We start from the raw sequence: 11,250 nt of genomic DNA, 5'->3' as shown, positions 1-11,250 counted from the left end.
CAAAAAAAAGTTACATGAAGTAAAATAGCTATGTCAAACCCAAATAATAGATAACTTAGTCGCTCAAGGAAATTCGCTCACAAATGCAAATGGAGATAGTTGAGGATCCGTGATTAGAAGGTTGTCACTCCATTCTCTCTAATCTTTATAAGTAATACTGGAAAATTAAGTAATTCACTACATTTCTCGAACTCTAATTTTATAATGTCTTAAACATTTTGAATTAATTTGAAATCTGTTGGGATAGGATTTTTTCATATATGAAAATATGTGATTTAAATCTTTAAAACATATACATATATTTAGAAGAAACTTAAAATGGAATAGATGTATCTATGGATAATTCATTTTGAAACAACTAATCCCTAGATACACAATTAACATGACATGATATTTTATTTCAAAATTGAATCAATTTAAAAATACCTAAAGTTAAGAGTTTCTCATTGGGTGATGTTGCTCTAATACCTAACCAAAGGGCAATTAAGATACAAATCAAAAAGATGGTTGTTGCTACTAGACGTCGAAATGGTTGTTGGTACTAAAAAGGGTATTGTTAATAATCTTATGGGTGGACTTTTTCTACGTAGGACTGCTTAAGTGACAGGTTGACTCTCTTAAGCTATCTTGATGATGTATTTTTATTAGCCCGCTTAGAGTGCTTAAATAGCTTGCTTAAACGAGTTTTTATGGTGTTTCAAAAGTGTCTTTTGAGTTGACTCGTTTGAAATGTCCAGATAATTCGCTCATGAAGTCGTTCAAAAATTTGTAGTTAATTATTGATCAGATATTGGCTATGTCTTTGTGAAACAAATATTTTTAAGCATTTAAATTTTGCTACATAAGGGTATCACATCGGAAAAAAACATGACATTACATAAATGGTGAAAGAAAAGGAACATTATTCCTTGACAATAATTTTAAAGAAACATCATCCATTTCAACACTTAGTGATTTCAACTTACAATCATATCTATACACATCTATAGCACAACAAATAAGAAGAAAAATACAAATTGCAACCAAATATTGCACTTCAATCAATCTTAATCACACTAATTCATAAACAATCATCTCAATTAGTTATTTAGTATAAAAAGTTAATTTCAAACTTCAAAAATCTATGAAAGGGAAAAAGAAATTGAATTGTTGAATAAATTCTCAATCAAATGAATCATGCAATGTAAGAAATAAATAATTAAAACATTTAATGGACAAGTATGGGTTCCAAGAGCTACATACTCCTTCTGTTATAATCATGAGGTAGAAGAATGGTTTAAATTTTAGAATTTGAATGATCAAAATCTTCCAATATTTTATAGATGGAGATCAATATGCTTTAAATTATCATTTGTTACTAACCAATTAACTTTTCTAATCGAGACTTCAAATAATAAAATATTATAGAAAATTTTCTGTCATTAATAAGATAATTGTCATGTACACAGGATCAAAGGATTAAACTTTGTTGCTTATAAAAAGCTATAAATATTTTTACCATGCTAATATATATAAAATGGAGACAATCAAATGACAAGAACAAAACTAAGTGTCTAATGGTGCCACATCCATATACCAAATTATCATGAATACTAAACAATGATTAATATCAACAATATTAATATTCTAAAATACCAGGAAGACCAATTCTTACTATTCAAACATCACTAATTTTTTAATGTCAATTCCTGGTATGAACGAGGCAACCGATCAGTAATGATCGGAAGAATTGCACTCGTGAATATATTAATAAGACTTTTATGCAACAAAAATTTATAATCCCTAAATTAATAATTAGGATTGATATAAATTAAGAAAAACTTGCTCCAACAATCAAGTCAATCAATAATTCATTAAAATTAGAAATTAGAAATGGAAGTTAGTTCATACCTATATTGTTGTGCATTATGGGTTACTACACATATACACATGTCTCCACATTGATGAGATATTGTTTATTTTGGGCCTAAACTCTCATGGTTTTGCTTTTGGACATCACCCAAAAGGTCTCTTTACCAATGGGGACAATTATGTGTATATAAACTCATGTGCATCCTCTTGTTTGAACGATGTAGGACTTTGTTTGCATACGAACAATCCTCCCCTCAAACAAAGGACCACAGTTTAACTCATCCTCTGCCGCGGAAATTACGAGTATTAACTGATGGTGGCCCCACACAGCTCACCCACAGAGCTTACCCACAGAGCTCACTCACGCTCAAAGTGCTTGCACCGCCGCTCTATCATGAGCGCGGGACATGCCTCCTAATCTTCCATGTTACCAGGAAGGACCACGGTTTTACCCCCTTCCCCTGCAGCAAAAACTACGAGTATTATTCGATGGTGACCCACAGAGCTCACTCACGCTCTGAGTGCTTGCACTGTTGCTCCATCATGAGCGCGGGACACACCTCCTAACCTCCATGCTACCAAGAACTCACTCACGCTCTGAGTGTTTGCACCGCCACTCCATCATGAGCGCGAGACACGCCTCCTAACCCTCTATGTTACCAGGAAGCCTCTCTTCCACATGGACCCACCGTTAGAAAGACTTTCGATACAAGGAATCCCAAACTTGGATCCACCTACCAGCCATCATGCCATCATACTCGTTAAGTTGGTCACCTGATCAGACATCAGCTCTAATACCACTTGTTGTGCAACGGGAGTTACCACACACATACACATGTCTCCATATTGACAAGATATTGTCCGCTTTGGGCCTAAGCCCTCATGATTTTACTTTTGGACATCACCTAAAAGGCCTCTCAACCAATGGAAATAACTGTGTATATAAATCCATGTCCATAAATACTCGTGTTTTGTTAGTGAGATAGACAATTATCTATGAGATGAATGATTATCTATTAGATAGATAATTAATTTTCTTTTTGGATTGTACACAAAATATTTATTAACTTCTATCAATATTAATTTTTTACTGAAAAAGTTGGTGTCATCTCTTATTTACATATTTTTTATTTACAAAAGTCAAACTTATAACTTTTTTTTAACAAATTTAAACTCAGCTTTATATTAAACCATGACTTATCGTTAATTAGCCCTCTAATAAGAACGTTATAAAATAGGAGAAGAAGTCTCGCACTCTCCTTGTATAAATTTCAGGGAAATGCTATAAGGAACAAGAATCTAAATTACAATGCAAATACTTGTACGCTCCACCATTCCACAATACTATAGCCTCTTTAATTAAATACTCACCAAATATATATAAAATGGATAAAACTCATTAAACCACAAATTCAGCAGGTGTGTCGAATCTGTCGCATACTCTTTTTTGGAGGTTAATTATCTATCATGCCTACATAAATTTTAATTTGTGTCATGCATACACAATGTGAAGGGGATTATAGCCAAAGAAAGAATAGCGATCATTCCGGAAGAAAAGACAAAAGCAAATGGTGCATATTTGAACATGGAATGTAGTTGACATTTGACAACCTTAAAGACTATTTGTCACTTATTTTTGAGACAACGTGATACTCAGACTGCATTCTCGGCACTACACACTACTAAAGCTGCTTCTCGGAACTTTCTTTCTTTTTCTTTTTTCCTTATTTTCTCGTCTAACATCTTTGATATATTTTTGCGTATAGTTTTTCTTTTCTTTTATATTTTAACCTTGAACTAGTAATTGGCAAGCTCAGTAATGAAATTATTGGTGTAAGGAGGCTGAGGGGGAATAAAACAGGTGTGAAGTGAATTAAAGGAAACGCTACCATTTATTTTATGGTTGCATTAATAGATATGATAATATTGGTATATTAAAATGTGTATTACTATGAAAGCAAGCTTGGAATGGTAGCATAATGTTAAAGGATATATAGTCCATGCTAGACATGATAGTAAATGAATGAGTTTGCCACTTCGTTTAGCGGAATGAAAGCTTTATGATACATTGTTTTGAGTTAATATATATTTCTGATTGGCTTTGCTTGGAAGACAGACAGATTTCCAGAGTGCATGATATTAGTTAGGGACTCTACTCTACTCTCTAGTTGTGACTTATCTCTTACATGCATGCGCTCTCTTATCATTACATTTAATCAAATTATTCAAAACATATAATATGCCCGTGGCAACTCTAATATGCATAAATCTGCATGCCATGTACCAACTTCGATTCATTTTGTAACGTTTAATAGAATTAATCCCTTTAAATTAGTAATATAGAAAATAGCAATAATTATATAATTAATCAATTAGTTGAAGCATTGTAAATCGTAAATTTGATTAAACATGATAAATTGATACCAAAAAAATCATCCATTTGAACTAAAATCGAAAACAAGTTTTAGGAGATCAAAAAAAAATCGACAACAATTTATTAATTTGAATACAACTGAACTCGATTCTTTTAAATAAGAAATTTAATTCAAATCTTGTAAATAAAAATTTGTGATTAAAAAATAAATTTTTACTAAAAATAGTTATTTAAATTTTCTAAAAAAAATTATTCATTTTCAAAACTATTGAACATTGGTAACATAGTTATACGTACAAAAATGATAAATTAATACTTACATATGCAAAAATAACAACATATAATTTTTTTTCTATTCTTTTTATCACGTCTTTCATTTTTTGCTATTTCTTTTTATTTACTCATAGGGTATTATATAAATGATTAGTTTTGTAAGTGGATAATAGATTTGTAATAGTTGAAAAAAAAAAGGTTTGTAATATCCTCTAGAACTTGGTTGGAGAATCTTTGGTTGAAATTGTGGTGATGTTGGTCAAAAGAATATGCTCAAATGCTCATGATTCCCATGCCTATGGTGATTCCATTTATTTCTTGGCCGCCCAAACTTCCTGTCTTAACTATTATATTGGGACCCACCTTAGCCATTTATAAAATTTTCATCATTTCTCAAGTTTCATTCATATATCTCAGACTTGTTATCATTAGTTCATTACAATTGATTCCTCCCTATCATTCTCTTTTTCCCCACTTTTTTAAGAAAACAAAAGTCAATTTTCAATAAATGGTTGTGTACATATATGATCCCCTTTTCTATGTAAGTATATTTCTTTCCTTTTGGATCCGTTAGATGTAATTAAATGTGGGGCAACTAACAGAAATAATTCAGACAACATCTTAAAATTGATAACTAAAAATTAAAATTGACAACTAAAAATTAATATATTTTTATTGGATATGATTAAGTATTACATTTAGAAAGTTACAACATAGATCATAAAAATATTTTAAAATAATATGATAAATAGATTAAAAAAAATGTATTTATGTTTCTTTTTTCAAAAGTATTACGTACCATAGTTTTCTTTTCGGTGCATTTGAAGGTATCAAGATAGGTCCATAAACATTATTATATACGGAAGGTTTTTATAATTACACTTCCCATAATTTATAAATATGCTTCTCTCTCTCTCTCTTCATTATCTTTCTTTAAATATCCTTCTATTTTATTCTCTCATGAAGCTCTTCTGAACCACTTTTTCACTCACGTCCTACCCCTTTTCTCCTTCGTCTCTCACTTTCGTCTCACTCCTTTCCTTCACCGCTCACTTCTTTAAATAATGATATTCGAGAATCGAGATCTTTTGCCAAAAATATATATACTATTTTGTAATTTTTTATATTATTAAAAAGATGGTTCTATCATAATTGTACGAACACGCATATCTTAATTAAAAAATAATGACCATTTTTTTTAAGAAAATACACAAACTTGATTAATCGTCAAAGATGTCAATCTCATATAATGTATTAAATAAATCACAAAAAGTTATTGATGAAAAATATAATTTAATACATTCATCCGTTCTTTTTATTCGTGATAGGAAAATGTGGTATATTCTATTATCTTTTATAAGGAAAAAAAATGGGGGATAATAGATGTAAAAGATTTAAATAATAATAAAAATGAGACTAAAAAATAGAATTTAAAGAATGATAAAGATGAAAATGTGAACATAAATTTTTTTTAAAAAATGAGATGCAAGTGTTTTGATAAAAAAAAATGAAAAAATAAAAAACAAGAACGATAAATTGAAACATAGTGATAGTGGCCAAAGAAATAAAGTAACGGAGGAAGAAAAATGGGGTGAATAGAACAGAACATTTCCAAAAGAGAGTTTATTTTCAAAAAAAAAAAAAAGAAGAATATTCAGAAATTATTTAAAAAATATATAAATATATTTATTAATAAGGAGAGGTGTAATTATCATTTGTGAATTTGGAATACACTTGGGTTATACTTTTCTTAAGACTGTTAGAATCGATTTGGGTCCGAATGTTTTGTAGAAGTACACAAGAAGCCTTTTGCAACAGGTTTTCTCTCAAGTTGTAAAAAGATGCATCAAGTTTGAACCAAAAAATATGTCTTAAAAAGCGTTATGCCAAACAAAAATACCTCAAAAAAATATTGGCAGATGATAAACACACCTCCACTCTCGTATAAATACACTTCTTTTTAAAAAAAAAAATTATATAATGTCTAAATTACTCTTAAAAAAATAAAATTCCTAAATTTACACCTCCCTTCCCCGTATCCCCGTTCCCCGCACTCCCCTTCCACTTGTGATTTGTCGCGGTTATTTTAGCAGTTTCTGGCGGTTAAAAACCGCCACAAATCGCAGGTAATTTTTTATAATTTTTTTTAATATTCTAATGCTATTAAAATAAGCATTTGTTAAAGAAAATCTCAACCAGTATTTGTTTCCTATCAATTTTAGTGCTGAAAATAACATTTCTATTTTTCAAATTTGAATCAGCAAAACTGCAAGTGAAGCAGTTTTGACGGTTAAAGAATGAAAAACAAAAGTAACAAGCACCATTTATAAGGGCTGTGATCTAGCATCAGAATCACCCGTTTCTCTATTTTGAGATATAAAAAAACCCTACGAAAAAGGAAAAAAGCAGAGTGGCAGCCTGTGATCTCGCACCAACGTTACTCACAAAACGCTCTCAACAACGTGTCGCCCAACCAACATCGTTGGTGACACGCCACTAAAACTAACGTCGTTTCTCCCTTTATCACCATCAAACACGAACATAGTTGCATAACCCATCAGTTATTAGGTCCTCAGGGGTTTCAGTTCCACGTATAGCAATTACTACAGATTGTAGATTATGTAGAACCACAATAAAATATGCAGCCTCACATTTGACCTGGCATGGGTATGAAACAATTTTTTTATTATAAATAATTATATATAAATTCAACCAGTATAATATAAAAACAGAAATATTCATAACATCATGCATAAATTGAGCATGTTATCATCTCCAGTTGGGTAGAACTGAATTACCTCACATTTCAAAAATTAAATTATTATCTTTTGGAATAAAATTACTGATTAGTCCAAACGAAAAAAAAAGCGGCAGTTAGTCCTTGATTTTAAGTTTTTAATAAAAGGCCCAAAGTTAAACAAAAGAATCATACTATTGTTGGTAAGTGACATCTTCCTTTTGTTTTATGTGAGTTTTTATTTTGTTGTTGATGATGAGCTCCCTTCAATAAAATTTGAACATAAATGATGGCAACATCATTTAAGCAATGTTATTTATTATTACTGATATTCAAGCCCCTCTTCGATTTTGTAAAACTTCACGAGATTTTGTGCAGAATTTTATTATTTCACATTTTTGTATGGTAAGCCTCTGTGTCCTATCACCAAAGCATTGCAGAGAACAATCAAATATTTAAATTCTCTAACCTGGTTGACTCGCCCATGTCTAAGCACTTCTGGAGGCAAATTGACGTACTTTAGAAAAGCTGCAGCATGACCTCGCCACCAGTTATCACCATCCAATACTGGTCGACTATGAAGATGAAATAGGAACAATAAATCACAATGTTGAAGATGAAAATTTTTGAATTTGAATATTGAACAAGGCATAATGTAAAGGGAGAGATTGAGAGACAAAGAGAATGGAGCAAAATAGCATACTTGAGAGCCAATGAGTTCTAAAGAAAAATATTGACACAAGTATTCAGAAACAAGGTTCAAATAAAAATGCATTTTGTGGCAGTTTCAAACCGCCACAAAGAGATTGAATTTTCTTGAAAAAGGCCAGCATTTACAAAATGTCCGCCACAAACGATTTTTTTCAATCGTAGATCCGGCGGTTATTAATGAGGCGGGTGATGCAATTTGTGGCGGTTGGCGGTTAAAAACCGCCACAAACTGCCAAAATAACCGCCACAAATCACACATTTTTTTGTAGTGGAAGGGGGGTGTGGGGGGTGTGGGGGTGCGGGGAAGGGGGTGTGGGGTGCGGGGTGCGGGGAACGGGAGTACGGGAAAGGGAGGTGTAAGTTTAGGAATTTTTTTTTAAGAGTAATTTAGACATTTTATATATTTTTTTTTAAAAAGGGGATGTGTTTATACGAGAGTGGAGGTGTGTTAATCATCTGCCAAAAATATTTACTTGGATTACCAATATAGACTGTTGGGCCGAATTGTATGGGAAGAACTCACAAGCCCATAAATGAGGCACAACTAATGTTAAAAGTAATAATAATGTTTTAAAACTTTCTGGGACAAATAATTCGGTTGGAATATAACACCACAAGATTTTCATCTTATTGTGTTCGCCTTGAATTGGAGTAATGATTAACGGGAAGAATTGAGATATTTATATTTCATAATCACATTAAATTTTTGGATTTAAAAAGACGAATAATTGTAGAAGTATTTGTTAATAATGTTTTTAAGGATTGTCAGGGTGCATCAGACATCATGCCATATATAGTGTTCTTCCAACTATTGAACCCTACTTTTGATTGAACTATTTATACATGGGTAGGTTGCTAAATAGAAAAGATAACTCTTTTTAAAGTCCCCATTTCTAAACATTAGGTTATTACTCGCTAGTTATCAATTTTGGACTTTGATATAATGGTTATTGATACTTAGGATAATAGTTTTATCCTATACTTAAATTAAAGATATTTATAAATCGATAAAATTTAATAAAATAAAGGGAAAATATTTAAAATATTAAAATTGAATTTTATATTTTTATTTATAAATTTATATACTAGTCATGTTTACATTTTGATTTATTATATTTGTAAATTTATTACATAACTTATACTTTAGTGATCATTTATAGTGTGTTTGGATAAAGAATTTTACAAATTCAAGGAATTTTAAATTCTTGGTATTTGAATTACTTTGATTTCAATTTCTATCATTCTTAAAATATTTTGTTTTGATAAGTCAATTTAAATTTCTCAAATTTTAAATTGTTAGGTTGGATATAATAATTTGATTCTATCATGATAAAATTGATCTTAAAAATACATTTATATGTTGAGATTTTTAAATTAAATTTTTTAAAAATAAATATTAGCTAATTTTTAAATATTTAATAATTTAAAAAATTAATATTAAATAATATTTAATAATTTTAAATATATTTTTGAATATTCAATAATTAAAAACATGAAGACATAAGAGATAAGATAAAATATATAAGTGAGATAAGAAAAAAAAAAGTATGAGGAATTTCAAATTCTTACTCTTTTGAGAGAATTTGAAATTCTACTATTTCAAGAAATTTCACAAATACTTGAATTTCAAATTCCTTATAAATTCCTCATCCAAACAAGGTATTTCACCTCAAAGAATTTGAAATTCTTCAAATAAACGAATTACTCCATTTAAATTCTCCATCCAAATACTCTATTAAGTAAATCTATATAAATATAATTATAAGTTGTCTAATTTTTTTTAATACTTTATATTTGAAGAGTTATATTACTATTAGTTATATAATGACTTATTAATGAGATATTAATATTTTAAATTATTTTATTATACATCTTACAGTTTATTAAATACCTTTTTCAAAGAAAAACAAAGCTAAGAGCGTAACACTAAAATAAATCTTATCTAAACCACTTTATATGGGAGTAAATTTAAATTTTAAAGTAAATTAATTTTTATATATTAATATATATATATATATATATATATATATATATATATATATATATATTAAATATGAACGGTTATATTATGAGAAAGTATTTTTTAGAGACTATTATTTGATGAAACACTTTTAAATATTTTTTAATTTTTTATTTAATTTATTTTTTATATATATCATATTTATTTATTAATTAAATTTTAATATTTTAAAATAAACTATTAATAATTAAAAATAATATTATGTTTAATATAAATTATTTATTTTAAGTATAAAATATAATTTATATATTTAAAAATATCTATTTATATAAAATTTAAATATAATTTGTATATCCAAATATAATATTTATTTGTATATATAATTCATAATAAATTTTAGTCATATTCATATATGACATATTTAGTCAGTAAAATACACAAGTTAAAATTTTTTATATTTATACATTCAAATATATTCATTTCATCGTGAATTTTAATTATAATATATATATATATATATATATATATATATATATATATATATATATATATATATATATATGTGTGTGTGTATTAAAATATTTTTTATTATTAAATTTAAAGTTAATTTGATCATTACGTGCATATCGCGGAGAAGAAAGCTGTTGCGTATAATATTAACTATTCAATCTCCTGTTCTTCACGTTGCATTAATAATGATTTTTTTATGCAAATTAAAGTCGAGGGACCTTAATCAATCGTTGTCCAATTTTCAAAGTTTCAGTGTATTATTGGTGATTAAAGACAACCAAGTGTTGTAATTTAATAGTTATGGAGTATGAATTAACCTTCATTTTAGTGAAAATTCTTTTCTTATTTGCAAGTATTCAATATTAATTCATAAAATTTTAATTATATCTTTCAATTTTAGATACTTACTTACATTATCAATAACTCAATAAGACATATTGTCAAAAAAAAGTTTTTGACCTAAGAAATTTCACACTTAAGTTTAATGTTTTTCAGTATCAAATATTTATCTAAAATTTTGAAATCAGACTCTAATATCACTATTGAATATTCAAAATTCATATACACACATTTATTTATTAGATAATATTAGATATTTTAATTAAAGATACTTTAGTGATTTTATTATTATTATTATTATTATTATTATTATTATTATTATATATATATATATATATATATATATATATATATATTACTCTCTTATGTATTGTTTTATCGATGAAATTCTAACCTCTTATACCGTATGGTGGCCGACCTGGCCGAATACCCGACCCCTTGAACACTTGGACCGAATACCCGACCCCTCGAACACTTGGGCCGAATACCCGACCC

At 28.6% G+C, this 11,250-nt stretch overlaps 1 long non-coding RNA gene across 1 annotated transcript; it reads right to left on the bottom strand.

Annotated features, from left to right (window-relative positions):
- Positions 1–5,414: 5,414 nt before the first annotated feature.
- On the bottom strand, positions 5,415–8,161 carry LOC145958879 (uncharacterized). Its single transcript, XR_014434422.1, has 3 exons — positions 7,939–8,161; positions 7,705–7,810; positions 5,415–7,156 (listed from the first exon to the last, which is right to left on the bottom strand). It is a non-coding gene; the product is annotated as an uncharacterized LOC145958879 (long non-coding RNA).
- Positions 8,162–11,250: the final 3,089 nt, after the last annotated feature.

The sequence above is a fragment of the Cajanus cajan genome, chromosome 6 (genome assembly GCF_000230855.2).
Source record: "Cajanus cajan strain Asha chromosome 6, NIPB_CcT2T_4, whole genome shotgun sequence".
Classification (NCBI taxonomy): Eukaryota; Viridiplantae; Streptophyta; class Magnoliopsida; order Fabales; family Fabaceae; genus Cajanus; species Cajanus cajan.
This window is presented reverse-complemented; position numbering and strand designations above follow the sequence as displayed.